The sequence below is a fragment of the Protopterus annectens genome, chromosome 4.part0 (genome assembly GCF_019279795.1).
Source record: "Protopterus annectens isolate FY-2018-M chromosome 4.part0, PAN1.0, whole genome shotgun sequence".
NCBI lineage: Eukaryota > Metazoa > Chordata > Ceratodontiformes > Protopteridae > Protopterus > Protopterus annectens.
In genome coordinates, this window is record NC_056733.1 from 946,228,507 (window position 1) to 946,244,363 (window position 15,857).

Here is a 15,857-nt window from a genome sequence, read left to right on the forward strand (position 1 = left end):
GAGAAGGTGAGTGTGAGTCCCACAAGGAGTCTGTTGTGGCACATATGCTAAACATCAGGATAAGGCTCAGGGTACTCATGGGCTTGGCTCAGGAGAACCTGGCAGAAGCCCAACAACAGAAGAAGGTGTGGTATGACAGGAATCCTCCAGCTAGAGAGTATGCTGTGGGGCAGCAGGTACTGGTTCTCATTCCTGTCAGACACAACAAGCTGCAGTCAGCTTCAGAGTGACCCTACAAGGTGGTAAGAAAGGTAAGTGATGTTAACTACATGGTGGAACTTCTAGGCAGATGGCAGGGGCGCAAATTGTACCATGTTTACATGATGAAACCTTACCATGATAGGCAGGCTTTTGTGCTGAGCATTTGCTGTGGATTGCAGGAGGAGTCTGAGGGAGATCTGGGGACTGATCTCCTCAGTGAGGCTTTGGCTGACACCTCAGTGGAAGGGGTAGCAATGTCCCAGCAGCTATCTCCTACCCAGGTTTGAGAAATCCAAGCAGTATTGCAGGAAGTTGGGGACATGTAAACTGGGAAACTAGGGTGCACCCACCTGGTGCAGCACCAGGTGGATACAGGACCCCAAAGGCCTATTAGGTAGGCCCCTTGCAGGCTGCCTGAGAGAGTCAGACAGACTTTGAGGGAGGAGGTACAGGAGATGTTGGAAGTAAGGGTGATTCATGAGTCCAATAGTCCCTGGGCCTCCCTAGTGGTGCTGGTGCCAAAGAAGGATGGCAGCACCAGGTTCTGGGTGGACTACAGGAAATTAAATAGTCACACCGAGTCAGATGCGTACCCCATGCCTAGGACAGATAAGGCTCTAGAGCAGCTGGGTTGGACTAAGTATCTTACAACCATTGATCCTACCAAGGCTTACTGGCAGGTGTCCTTGACTCCCAGTGCTAGAGAAAAGTCAGCCTTTGTGACTCCATTTGGCTTGTATGAGTTCACAAAGATGCCCTTTTGGATGAAGAATGCCCCAGCGACATTCCAGAGGCTGGTAGATCATATCCTAGTAGGAGCTGGAGGGTTTGCACTTGCTTGCCGGGATGATATTGCTATCTACAGCCATTCCTGGCCACAGCACCTTCAGCATGTCAGGGAGGTGCTGGGCAGATTACAGAGGGCAGGGCTTACCATTAAGCTGAGCAAATGTCAAGTGGGTATGGCAGAAGTCTCCTACTTAGAACATTGAGTGGGGAGTAAGGCCAGAACCTGCCAAAGTGGAAGCCATTCAGGCATGGCCTGCACCTGTTACTAAATAGCAGGTGAGGGCATTATTAGGGACAGCAGGGTACTACAGAAAGTTTGTCCCTAGTTATAGTACCCTAGCTGCTCCCCTCACAGACCTGACAAGGAAGAACAGGCCAGATAAGGTAGTGTGGACCCCAGCATGTGAGCAGGCATTCCAGAAGCTTAAAGAAGCTTTGGGAGGACCCCCTTGTGTTAGCCAGTCCAGATTACAGCAAATAATTTGTTGTGCAAGTGGACATTTCGAACCATGGGGTGGGGGCTGTACTTAGCTAGATTTCTTCAGAGGGGGAAGAGCACCCAGTGGTTTATCTCAGTCATAAACTCCAACTCAGGGAGGAATGCTATGCAGCTGTAGAAAAGGAATGTCTAGCCATAGTGTGGGCACTGCAGAAACTTCAACCATATCTGTATGGAAGAAAATTCACTGTAATGGCAGATCACAATTCCCTAATATGGTTAAACACAGCCAGCCAGCAAAATGCCAAGTTGCTAAGATGGAGCCTGGGGTTGCAAGCATATGATTATGTCAGTGCAGCACCACAGTGGGATTAGCAATGCCAATGCAGATGGGCTCTCAAGACAGGGAATGGGATGAGGTACACTCAGACGGACCTAACCCTCTCAAGTGGCATTTCTTAAGGGTCACTTGAAAAACTTGCTTGAGTTCTCTGGGGGGGGGTGTGTGTGAAGACTGGTAGAGAAGGGTGAAGGCTGCCAGCCTAGTCAGATAGAATTGTGCAGATAATTCTGTGATTTGTAAATATAAATGTAAAATACAGGCTTGTTTCTTAAATGAAAGAAAATACTGTAAAATGTTGAACTTCAAGATTGTAGCAACATTGCCATCTGCTGTAAGGAAAACTCAGTCAAGCATTTCAAATCTTTCTTTTGAAGTTAAAATTATTTCAAATCTATCCTTTGATCTCTATAGCTCGGAGTCAGTCTGTCTGGGCTAGCACATTATTTCTATTGTTTTAACTTAAGGAATAATTACTAGAGTGTACATGTGAAATGTATTTTATTGTTGTAGCTTCCTGAGCAGGTGTTAGTTTGCTAAATAATGTAACCTGTTGGCCTGGGATCCCCAGGCTAAGTGTCAAAAATGATGTAATCTGGGAGGGCCCAGCAGAAATGTTTGATAGTGATTTTAAAAACTGTTGCTCAGAGAGAGACTGTAAGCATTTTGATACTGGACATCCAACACAGCACTACCTTATGCTCTATGTAAGTAAGTTACTTTAGAAGTGTGTTTTCTTGTAGCAATAGCTAGGAATTAGAAAAGATTAGACAGTGTTTTTCTGTTATGTCAGAACTGTACTAGTGAATTATTTTAAGTTTCTGTGTGATCTCTGAACTCTTGAATAGCACTGTGGTGTAGTAGTATTGTCTTGTGTTTTTAGTATTTATTATTAAATATTTTTAAACCCTTTTAACCGTGTCTGGTTTATGTAAAGATAAATTAAGCTCTAGAGTACATTGCATGCTTATAAGTATGCTGTCCTAAGCCCTTCCGATAAGCCTTGATTGCTTAGTTACATTACTATTGGGTAATAATATTGCACAGTAATAATTGGACACCATTTTAAGGACTTTTGGGTAGCTGATAATTATTAGCTGGTGGTGGCAGGAATTAGTTATGCATATTCTGGGTATAGGGGCACATCTGGAGAATCTGTGTCAGCCTTTCCCAGGAGTGTCTGTGAAGTTGCATAAATACTTATCTCGAAGTGTGTGTTTGGCAGCTCCTTGGGCAGGGACACAAAGCACTGGTTGGACAGAAAGGGTACTAGAGGTTAGCTTGCCAGCTAGGCTGAGATCTGGACCCTATAGCTGTACCAGTGGAGAGTCTTATTGGGGACCTGGAGAACAAGGGAGCAACCAGCCCCAGACTGATTGTGATCCCTGTGTGGTCTTAAGGGAAATTGCACTTTACTGTGTGCATTTGTTTTCCTTTTCTCCTATATGAGACATGCTCTCAGGTGTTAGTGGTGAGGATTTAGGCTCCTTGATTGCTGTGCCAAGGCACGGGTGTCACATAGTACACTATCACAGACTGATGTGTACACTGATGCACACATAGTACACTATCACAGACTGAGTGTGTCAGCCAGGGAGCAGTGTATGGTTAAGTGACTTGCATATGTAGTACACTATCACAGACTGAGTGTGTCAGCCAGGGAGCGGTGTCTGGTTTAGTGACTTACATATGTAACACTCTAAAACAGACTGATGTGTCCGCTGATGCACACAGAGTACACTGTAACAGACTGATGTGTGTCAGTCAGGGAGAAGTGTCTGGTTAAGCGACATGCATATGTAGTACACTATCACAGACTGATGTGTCTGCTGATGCACAGATAGTGCCCTATCACAGACTATGTTAGCCAGGGAGCAGTGTCTGGTTAAGTGACTTGCATGTGTAGTACGCTATCACAGACTGATGTGTCTCACTGATGCATACATAGTACACTATCACAGACTGAGTATGTCAGCAAAGTAGCGGTGTCTGGTTAAATGACTTGCATATGTAGCACACTGTCACAGACTGATGTGTCTGCTGATGCACACAAAGTACACTCTCAAAGACTGAGTGTGCCAGCCAGGGAGTGGTGTCTGGTTAAGTGACTTGCGTATGTAGTACACTATCGCAGACTGATGTGTCCGCTGATGAACACATAGTACACTATCACAGACTGAGTAGTTCACCAAAGTAGGGGTGTCTGGTTAAGTGACTTGCATATGTAGTACACTATCACAGACTGATGTGTCCGCTGATGCACACACAATACACTATCACAGACTGATGTGTCCACTGATGTACACATACTACACTATCACAGACTGATGTGTCGCTGATGCACACACAGTACACTGTCACAGACTGAGTGCGTCAGTCAGGGAGCAGTGTCTGGTTAAGTGGCTTGATATGTAGTACACTATCACAGACTGATGTGTCTGCTGATGCACACACAATACACTATTACAGACTGATGTGTCCACTGATGTACATATAGCACACTATCACAGACTGATGTGTCCACTGATGTACACATACTACACAATCACAGACTGATGTGCCGCTGATGCACACACAGTACACTGTCACAGACTGAGTGCATCAGTCAGGGAGCAGTGTCTGGTTAAGTGACGTGCATATGTAGTACACTGTCACAGACATATATGCCCACTGATGCACACACAGTACACTATCACAGACTGAGTGTATCACAGACTGATGTGTCTGCTGATGCACACATAGTACACTATCACAGACTGAGTCTGTTAGCCAGGGAGCAGTGTCTAGTTAAGTGACATGCATATGTAGTACACTATCACAGACTGATGTGTCAGCTGATGCACACACAGTACACTATCACAGACTGAGTGTGTCACAGACTGATGTGTCCGCTGGTGCACAGACAGTACACTATCACAGACTTAGTTTATCACTGACTTATGTTTTTGTAGATGCACACATAGTACACTATCACAGATTGAGTATGTCAGCAAAGGAGTGGTGTCTGGTTAATTGACTTGCATATGTAGTACGCTATCACAGACTGATATGTCCGCTGATGCACACACAGTACACTATCACAGACTGAGTGTGTCAGCCAGGGAGAGGTGTCTGGTTAAGTGACTTGCATATGTAGTACACTATCACAGACTGATGTTTCCACTGAGGCACACAGTATACTATTACAGATTGAAGTCTTCACTGATGCACACATAGTACACTATCACAGACTGAGTGTGTCAACCAGAGAGCAGTGTCTGGTTAAGTGACCTGCATATGTAGTACACAATCATAGACTGATGTGTCCGCTGATGCACACATAGTACACTATCTCAGACTGATGTGTCCGCTGATGCACACATACTACACTATCAGAGACTGATGTGTCGCTGATGCACACACAGTACACTGTCACAGACTGATGTGTCCGCTGATGCACACAAAGTGCACTATCACAAACTGAGTGCATCAGCCAGGGAGCAGTGTTTGGTTAAGTGATTTGCATATGTAGTACACTGTCACAGACTGATGTGCCCGCTGATGCACACACAGTACACTATCACAGACTGAGTGTATCACAGACTGATGTGTCCGCTGATACACACATAATACGCTATCACAGACTGATGTGTGTTAGCCAGTGAGCAGTATCTATTTAAGTGACTTGCATATGTAGTACACTATCTCAGACTGATGTGTCCGCTGATGCACACATAGTACACTATCACAGACTGAGTGTGTTAGCCAGGGAGAAGTGTCTGGTTAAGTGACTGGCATATGTAGTACACTATCACAAACTGATGTGTCCACTGATGCACACATAGTACACTATCACAGACTGAGGTTGTCAGACAATGCATATGTAGTACAGTATCACAGACTGATGTGTCCACTGATGCACACATATACACTATCACAGACTGAGTGTGTCAGCCAGTGAGCGGTGTCTGGTTAAGGGACTTGCTCAGAGTCACACAGACAAAGAATGGAGCAGTGACTAGATAAAGATCCAGACTGAAATCATAACCCCCAGGGCTAGAAGCTTTCCTAATTACCCAGTACACCAGCATGATTCTGTTTGTTTTACTGATCCAGAACAGTTTCATACCAGACTTTGTTGGCTTATACCCTGAGTATACGTGTACTACTATTACATTTAGAGTGCATTTCACAATTTGTGAGCTCTGAATTTTTTTACTATGAAGATGCTTCATAGGTTTGTTTTAATTTTGGTTTCTCGAAACCATAAAATGCTTCTAAAATGTGTGTAGCCTTCTAGCTAGAGAAGTCACATTAGGGTGTGTATATTGTATAAGTCATATTTCTTTTATTAAAGTAGGGTTGAGTGGAATGCATTAATGTTCACATTTCTGGCTCTTGCTTTTAGTCTAACCTCTTGTTAAGAGGATAACTCATAATGATTCAGACTGTTTAAATTAGTCCCTAAATACTGCAGCTTTTTCCTTATTTTTACTTGCACATGATACTGTAATATTTTGTCTTGCAGTTGAGTGATATTTGAAATGCATTCATGCTGGATCAGGTTATCAACCAGGTAGTGATGAAATTTAAATGTAAAGTAACTTCACAAGTAACTGTTTTGTAAACACTTGTGCTCTCATGATACTAGCATAGTGGAATCTGCTTGTGGAATTACGGTCTAAATTATGCTACATTTTATACTGAAAAGTCTGCATGTTACACAAATTGATAAGGATCATTACCCAACTGTCTTTCAAATAACATAACGCACAACTACCTACTGCATCGTAAGAGACAGCAAATTAACGCACAAACACTGATTATAGCTACAGATGAGGTGTGTTTACAGGGCTGGTTTGTTGTCCTTTCTCAGTTTTCATTCTCTTACGTGAATTAAAGGTTTTTGCATCTGCTTCACACATACTTATTTCAGTGTCTATCACAAAGTCAGTGTTAAACAAAATCAGACTTTTTAAGTATTTTAGCCATGTACTGACTCCAGCGTACTGTTTATACACAGCGTGCAGGCACTCTGAGGACCAGCGGTTATATGAAAGTACCTTGATGGCAGACAGAATAAATCACGTCTCCCTCATATAGCGTGTCTAAAATATGCCATGTAGTATCCAACACCTTAAATTCACTGGAGTCTTTCTTTATCCCAGCTTGATAAATGGTGACTTGTAACATTAGGATAGTAAACGCCTTTTGCAACAGCTGAATGATATGTAAGTGTGGGTGGGAGAGATTAGAACGGGGAGGGATCTGATGTATATGTTAGCACTGAAATATGAGATAATCTGATTATTTCTCTTAAAGCTGTTGTCATTTATCTCAACACTCATGCTGAGTGCACAAAAATGTTAAGCTGTATGGGAGTATTCATTAGAAGATGAAAAAAGCTCACTAGCTGGGATAAAGAGGCCTTGTATGGGTTTCACAAGATGTTTTGTCACACACAGAATAGAGGGGAACTGTATCTGAACAGAGTCCAAAGTTTGTCTGGCATTAAATCACTGATTTTAAACAAATAGTGCTGAAGTTTCACTTTTCCAGAGCCTGCAGCAGAGCTTGACAGAGTCTGTGTCGAAGTTCAGCTCTGTCGGGAACAGCAAGGCACGGGAGAATCTATTTTGATATACACTGTGAAAAGCTGGAGTAAGGTTTGTAGAAAATGTTCCTTATATTATAAGATTACACTTTTTTGTATTTGTAGATGCATGAGATGGGTAAGAGAGCATTTATAAACCAGAATGCTTTGGTATCTTTTGCTAAGGTAACCCATTGGTTTGTTAGCTTTGTATATTACACAGACCATGTGTGCAATGTGTGGGTGTCTGTAGCAAACTACAAACAGAATATGATTAACAGGGCACAGTGCCTAATTATGTAGTGTGTCTTCAGCCTTCTTGTCATTAAGTGCTGTGGATGGAGTACATAACTTAACAAGTAATACATCCATTGCAAACCGCATGTAATGTTAATACTACTATGTACCATAATGTGAGAGGAAACAGAACTGACCACATATTTTCTTTGGCTCTGCACTCTGCTTGAAGAAACTCCATTAAGACTTCACAAAGTAATACAGTATGGGGGTGGGAGAGGTCTGAGTTCCCATGGGAGAGTAACTGATAGCATCAATTTGGCACAGTGGGGACAAAGGCAATTTTTTTTCCTTTTACAATACCAGTCCCATTTTATTTGCTGGTAGCATTCTGTTTTTTTTTAGTTTTTTTTTTTTTTAGTTTTAGCAATATGACATTTCATCCTGACATATTTAATTTAGAATCAGTGCTAGCAATAGTATATCAAAACATGGTGAATAAAATGGGCTTAAAAGAAGCGCAATACAGAAACCAGTGGCATGTATGCTAACATTTTGAACTGCAGCTATTTGTTCTGTTAAACTGTCTTTCCAAATATTATAATATTATTGTTCCGTTAGCATATTTTTGCAATGCCGTGCATTGTGTGCTGTGTTGCTGAGTATTGCTTGAAACTGTTTGTGTAAATTTACACATTAATGTGAAACTCGGGTAATGCTGTGTCAGCATCTGCTTGCTGACCTGAATGGAGAGCCTTTGCTGGCTTGTTACATTACTGGCACCCTTCAAATGAAACGGGGAGCCCAGGAATTTCTGGCATGAATGATACAACTAGAAGGAATAGTCAGTTGACAATGACATTTTTGGTGTCCAAAATGTCTTTACATTCATTTTGCTTGCCTTTTTCGGTGCTCAGCGCTGATTCAACCCAGACATGAATGTGACCCCCTCCACTCCAAGCTTCCCCTCTAGATGGCTATGCAGTCTGCCATGTAACAGCAGTGGCATCTATGGAAAGGGACATCATGCACAGAAATTATTTGTTTTAAATGTATGTAATTATGTTAGTTTTTAATTCTTTGATTTCATATCACCTTCTCAAATGTAGTATTGAAATTTCTTCATGCCCTATGGGTGGGTATAATTCACTGTGAGACATTTATTGGAGTTGTGATTAGGTCTGTGCCATTGAGGTAAACTGAATCCACACTGTCAGATTAGCAGCGATTACTATGGCCCTCTGGAGAGTCACTGACGCAAATCCTTATCTGTCATGTGCTGAGGAGTGTTAGTGCAGGGAAAGGTGTAATTCAGTCATGAATTATGTTCTTCCAAGAGCAACAAATGACAGCAGAAATACAGGACACTTCTTCCATGAAGATTGAAGGCATATGGGTGGACACATTTTTTTCCAACCACAGTGATAATTTAGGCTGGCAGTGTGAAATCACAGGCATTGGTTCAACGTGATTTTACAGCTACTGTGGCTTATAAGAAGTTGAAACAGATCAAACGGTAGATATGAGGTACATTGGGCAGTAGAAAATATTTAGAGAGGGGGCTTTTTGGCAGGACTAACTTTATAGTTTTGGGAGTTCCCAGCAAGACTGATATAGGTTAATAATTTCACGGGAACCCCAACAGAACTGACAAGAGTTTGGGTACAGGTGTAGCAGAATTAGTGAAATTGTGAAGATTTTTTTCTTGAATTTCTCCTTGATTTCCAACCTAGCTTCCAATGTCACCTTGTATTTGATTGTCTTAGCCACATTTTAATATTTTTACACCTCATATCTAAATATCAGGATTATTTTTGATGGGAGTTAATGACAAACTTCCTGAGAAACATCCTCCTAACTTGCCACACCTCATCTCCTCACTGCTTACCTCAGCTATTCTGTACGACTCAAATGCTCCCTATCAGGAACTACTATCCTACAAACTATCTCTAACGCTATGACATATCTCCCGAATTGCATTATTTTCCAGAGTCCATTCCTTCATTTTTATACTTTGAACTACCAATAGGGAATTCAAAGTTTTGCTATCTATATACCAAGCTGGATCAAATCAAACTAAGGTACGAAAAATCTCCTTGGTTGTATATATGCCACTGTATAGAAATTTTCTGTCATTCGTGGATTATGTGTTGTCATATAGAGACATGGAGCTCTGATTGTATATATGCCTCTGTACAAATTTTTTTTGTCATTTGTTGCATTTGTACTATTATGTTATGGAGCTTCTCCCAGGGCCTCCGCTGTAAATGGACCTTCTTCCAGTCAGGCTTTCCCGGTAAACAAATGTAAAATAAATAAATAATAACAAAGAGAAGCTCATTCCATGATTTTGGAAGTTGTTGCATTAGTCGTCTGTCACTTTTTTGTATTATTTATATTTTAAAGACTGTAGCCCTGTAACTCTCCCATTATTCACCCTTGAGAGTCACATATTAGTGTGGCTGAAAATAATGTCACCTGTCACTAAAACATTTCCTTTGCCGCAGTGGTTCAAAGTGGTAGGTTTGGAGCGTTTTTCCTCAGGATGACTCCGTATGGGAGGTTACATGTGAAGAAGGTGAGTTTCCTGTTTTTGCTGTGATTTAAACTTCCTGTTTCTAGGAGGGTTTGAGAGAGATACTTTTACAGTCTCAACATAATCCATTCTGGTGTGATTTGTCAAGGTTTGTGGTGGAGGTGTATGAAGATCACATGGAAGTGTTTAGGTGGGAGCTGACACTTCCAGATGAATTATTTTCACGTCTCACAAAAGGAATTTGCGTTGAGTGTATGTTCATTATTTGTCAGCACAAGGTAGTTTGTACACTGTCTTAGGAGACCTAGTGCTAAAAGTCTGGCCAGACAGATTTTTATTTATTTATTTTTTTATTTAACATTTGTTTATCGGCAAAGTCCAACTTGGAATGAAGCCAATTTTCAGTGAAGGCCCAGGTAGAAACGCTGTTGATGCACATTTTTGTAACTATGAAACTATCAGGCTGACCTGCCATCTTGACCAGTGCTTAAGTGTTTATATGAGTAAAGTAAATACAGCAGAAGGAGTGTGTAAGTATGACATAATACACAAAATATACAGAGCGCTCTCCAGTGAAAGGTGCTTGGTATGATAGAATATACAAAATATACAGAGTGCTCTCCAGTGAAAGGTGCTGGGTATGATAGAATATACAACATATACAGAGTGCTCTCCAGTGAAAGGTGGTGGGTATGATAGAATATACAAAATATACAGAGCGCTCTCCAGTGAAAGGTGGTGGGTATGATAGAATATACAAAATATACAGAGCGCTCTCCAGTGAAAGATGGTGGGTATGATAGAATACACAAAATATACAGAGCGCTCTCCAATGAAAGGTGGTGGGTATGATAGAATATACAAAATATACAGGGCGCTCTCCAGTGAAAGGTGGTGGGTATGATAGAATGCACAAAATATAGAGGGCGCTCTCCAGTGAAAGGTGGTGGGTATGATAGAATATACAAAATATACAGGGCGCTCTCCAGTGAAAGGTGGTGGGTATGATAGAATACACAAAATATACAGGGCGCTCTCCAGTGAAAGGTGGTGGGTATGATAGAATATGCAAAATATACAGGGCACTCTCCAGTGAAAGGTGGTGGGTATGATAGAATATACAAAATATACAGAGCGCTCTCCAGGGAAAGGTGGTGGGTATGATAGAATATACAAAATATACAGAGCGCTCTCCAGTGAAAGGTGGTGGGTATGATAGAACATACTAAATATACAGAGCGCTCTCCAGTGAAAGGTGCTGGGTATGATAGAATATACAAAATATACAGGGTGCTCCCAAGTGAAAGGTGGTAGGTATGATAGAATATACAAAATATACAGGGCGCTCTCCAGTGAAAGGTGGTGGGTATGATAGAATATACAAAATATACAGGGCGCTCTCCAGTGAAAGGTGGTGGGTATGATAGAATACACAAAATATACAGGGCGCTCTCCAGTGAAAGGTGGTGGGTATGATAGAATATACAAAATATACAGACCGCTCTCCAGTGAAAGGTGCTGGGTATGATAGAATATACAAAATATACAGGGCGCTCTCCAGTGAAAGGTGCTGGGTATGATAGAATACACAAAATATACAGAGCGCTCTACAGTGAAAGGTGGTGGGTATGATAGAATATACAAAATATAGGGAGTGCTCTCCAGTGAAAGGTGGTGGGTATGATAGAATATACAAAATATACAGAGTGCTCTCCAGTGAAAGGTGGTGGGTATGATAGAATATACAAAATATACAGGGCGCTCTCCAGTGAAAGGTGGTGGTTTTGCTTTCATATTTCCCAACACCTACCACAGTTCAGTAGAGCTTCTTATTGCTTTCCTCAAAGTAAACCATTATAAACAAATACGTATTACAGTCCTTTATATCCCTGCTGGTGACAGTGCAGCTGTACTGGGAGATATCCTACACTGGTATGTATTACAGTCCTTTATATCCCTGCTGGTGACAGTGCAGCTGTACTGGGAGATATCCTACACTGGTATGTATTACAGTCCTTTATATCCCTGCTGGTGACAGTGCAGCTGTACTGGGAGATATCCTGCACTGGTATGTATTACAGTCCTTTATAGCCCTGCTGGTGACAGTGCAGCTGTACTGGGAGATATCCTACACTGGTATGTATTACAGTCCTTTATATCCCTGCTGGTGACAGTGCAGCTGTACTGGGAGATATCCTACACTGGTATGTATTACAGTCCTTTATATCCCTGCTGGTGACAATGCAGCTGTACTGGGAGATATCCTACACTGGTATGTATTACAGTCCTTTATATCCCTCCTGGTGACAGTGCAGCTGTACTGGGAGATATCCTACACTGGTATGTATTACAGTCCTTTATATCCCTGCTGGTGACAGTGCAGCTGTACTGGGAGATATCCTACACTGGTATGTATTACAGTCCTTTATATCCCTGCTGGTGACAGTGCAGCTGTACTGGGAGATATCCTACACTGGTATGTATTACTGCCCATTATATCCCTCCTGGTGACAGTGCAGCTGTACTGGGAGATATCCTACACTGGTATGTATTACAGTCCTTTATATCCCTCCTGGTGACAGTGCAGCTGTACTGGGAGATATCCTACACTGGTATGTATTACAGTCCTTTATATCCCTCCTGGTGACAGTGCAGCTGTACTGGGAGATATCCTACACTGGTATGTGTTACAGTCCTTTATATCCCTACTGGTGACAATGCAGCTGTACTGGGAGATATCCTACACTGGTATGTATTACAGTCGTTTATATCCCTGCTGGTGACAATGCAGCTGTACTGGGAGATATCCTACACTGGTATGTATTACAGTCCTTTATATCCCTCCTGGTGACAATGCAGCTGTACTGGGAGATATCTTACACTGGTATGTATTACAGTCCTTTATATCCCTGCTGGTGACAGTGCAGCTGTACTGGGAGATAACCTACACTGGTATGTATTACTGTCCCTTATATCACTCCTTGTGACAATGCAGCTGTACTGGGAGATATCCTACACTGGTATGTATTACAGTCCTTTATATCCCTCCTGGTGACAATGCAGCTGTACTGGGAGATATTCTACACTGGTATGTATTACAGTCCTTTATATCCCTGCTGGTGACAGTGCAGCTGTACTGGGAGATATCCTACACTGCTTTGTATTACTGCCCTTTATATCCCTGCTGGTGACAATGCAGCTGTACTGGGAGATATCCTACACTGGTACGTATTACAGTCCTTTATATCCCTCCTGGTGACAATGCAGCTGTATTGGGAGATATCCTACACTGGTATGCATTACAGTCCTTTATATCCCTGCTGGTGACAGTGCAGCTGTACTGGAATATATCCTACACTGGTATGTATTACATTCCTTTATATCCCTGCTGGTGACAATGCAGCTGTACTGGGAGATATCCTACACTGGTACGTATTACAGTCCTTTATATCCCTCCTGGTGACAATGCAGCTGTACTGGGAGATATCTTACACTGCTTTGTATTACTGCCCTTTGTATCCCTCCTGGTGACAATGCAGCTGTACTGGGAGATATCCTACACTGGTATGTATTACTGTCCTTTATATCCCTCCTGGTGACAATGCAGCTGTACTGGGAGATATCCTACACTGGTATGTATTACTGTCCTTTATATCCCTCCTGGTGACAGTGCAGCTGTACTGGGAGATATCCTACACTGGTATGTATTACAGTCCTTTATATCTCTGCTGGTGACAGTGCAGCTGTACTGGGAGATATCCTACACTGGTATGTATTTCTGCTCTATGTATCCCTCCTGGTGACAATGCAGCTGTACTGGGAGATATCCTACACTGCTTTGTATTACTGCACTTTGTATCCCTCCTGGTGACAATGCAGCTGTACTGGGAGATATCCTACACTGATATGTATTACTGTCCTTTATATCCCTGCTGGTGACAGTGCAGCTGTACTGGGAGATATCCTACACAGGTATGTATTACTGTCCCTTATATCCCTCCTGGTGACAATGTAGCTGTGCTGGGAGATATCCTACACTGGTATGTATTACTGCCCTTTATATCCCTGCTGGTGACAATGCAGCTGTACTGGGAGATATCCTACACTGGTATGTATTACAGTCCTTTATATCCCTGCTGGTGACAGTGCAGCTGTACTCGGAGATATCCTACACTGCTTTGTATTACTGCCCTTTGTATCCCGCCTGGTGACAATGTAGCTGTACTGGGAGATATCCTACACTGGTATGTATTTCTGCTCTATGTATCCCTCCTGGTGACAATGCAGCTGTACTGGGAGATATCCTACACTGGTATGTATTACTGTCCTTTATATCCCTGCTGGTGACAGTACAGCTGTACTGGGAGATATCCTACACTGGTATGTATTAGTGTCCCTTATATCACTCCTGGTGACAATGCAGCTGTACTGGGAGATATCCTACACTGGTATGTACTACTGTCCTTTATATCCCTGCTGGTGACAGTACAGCTGTACTGGGAGATATCCTACACTGGTATGTATTAGTGTCCCTTATATCACTCCTGGTGACAATGCAGCTGTACTGGGAGATATCATACACTGGTATGTATTACTGCCCTATGTATCCCTCCTGGTGACAATGCAGCTGTACTGGGAGATATCCTACACTGCTTTGTATTACTGCCCTTTGTATCCCTCCTGGTGACAATGCAGCTGTACTGGGAGATATCATACACTGGTATGTATTACTGCTCTATGTATCCCTCCTGGTGACAATGCAGCTGTACTTGGAGATGTCCTACATTGGTATGTACTACTGTCTCTTATATCCCTCCTGGTGACAGTGCAGCTGTACTGGAAGATAGCCTACATTGGATATCCGTAGCATTTCTACAGAACAAATTTACTAGGTGATGTGAATGTCAGTTGGTTGGACTCTAACTCCCGTACATCTAGCATGAAATTATATGGTTTCACACAACTAATTAACAGCCCCAGACATTATAGTAAGACATCAAATTCTCTCTTAGACTGGATCCTAGTATCAGACCCTAGCAAATACTCCATCACAGGTACGATGTCAGACTGTCTCAGTGATCATCTCCCAGGCTATAAGATCAGACATCTCGCATATCCAGTTAAACAGCATATTTGTAAAAAACATGTAACCTTTCCCAGAAATGTTCATTACTACACTGTCATCTATTAACTGAGACTTCTTAAAAATCCTCCCCTTAGACAATGCTGTAATTGAATTCAATATGGCTTTTCTAAATATCCTGAACAGCTTTGCCCCTCCTAGAAAGAAGAGAATGAAAACAAATACTGCAATTTGGCTATCCAAAAATAGTGGAATGCTAATTCAGGATAGAGCATGGAAGGAATGACAGAAATATAAAACACCTCAATATCTTGAAAACTTCAGAATGCTTTGCAATCATACTAAAAAGAAAGTAAACAAAGACAAAAGACTATACTGTAATAACTTTTAGAATAATACTAAACGTGATCCTAAAAATTTTGGATATCCATTAAAGAAATCATCAACCAAACCCCTTTCCTGATAACTCACTACTTAAAACTACAATACAGTTTAACTCTTTATTTTATAGACAGTATTGCATCTCTAACTAAGGATTTCTCAACATCTAATCCCAACCCTTCCCAATAGCCACACATCACCACATCCACTTTCACCTTCAAACCTGTGCCATCCAATATAAAGCTACTCTTAAACAAACAAACTTAAACCATGCTTTTC

At 41.9% G+C, this 15,857-nt stretch overlaps 1 protein-coding gene across 1 annotated transcript in view; it reads left to right on the forward strand.

The window, feature by feature from the left end:
* Positions 1-7,126: 7,126 nt before the first annotated feature.
* The window catches only part of LOC122799692 (retinol dehydrogenase 7-like), a 414,514-nt gene continuing 405,783 nt past the window's right edge, over positions 7,127-15,857 (forward strand). The window contains exon 1 of the mRNA XM_044068927.1: positions 7,127-7,414. The gene's annotated coding sequence lies outside the window, so the exon portion shown is untranslated. The remainder of the gene's footprint in view (positions 7,415-15,857) is intronic.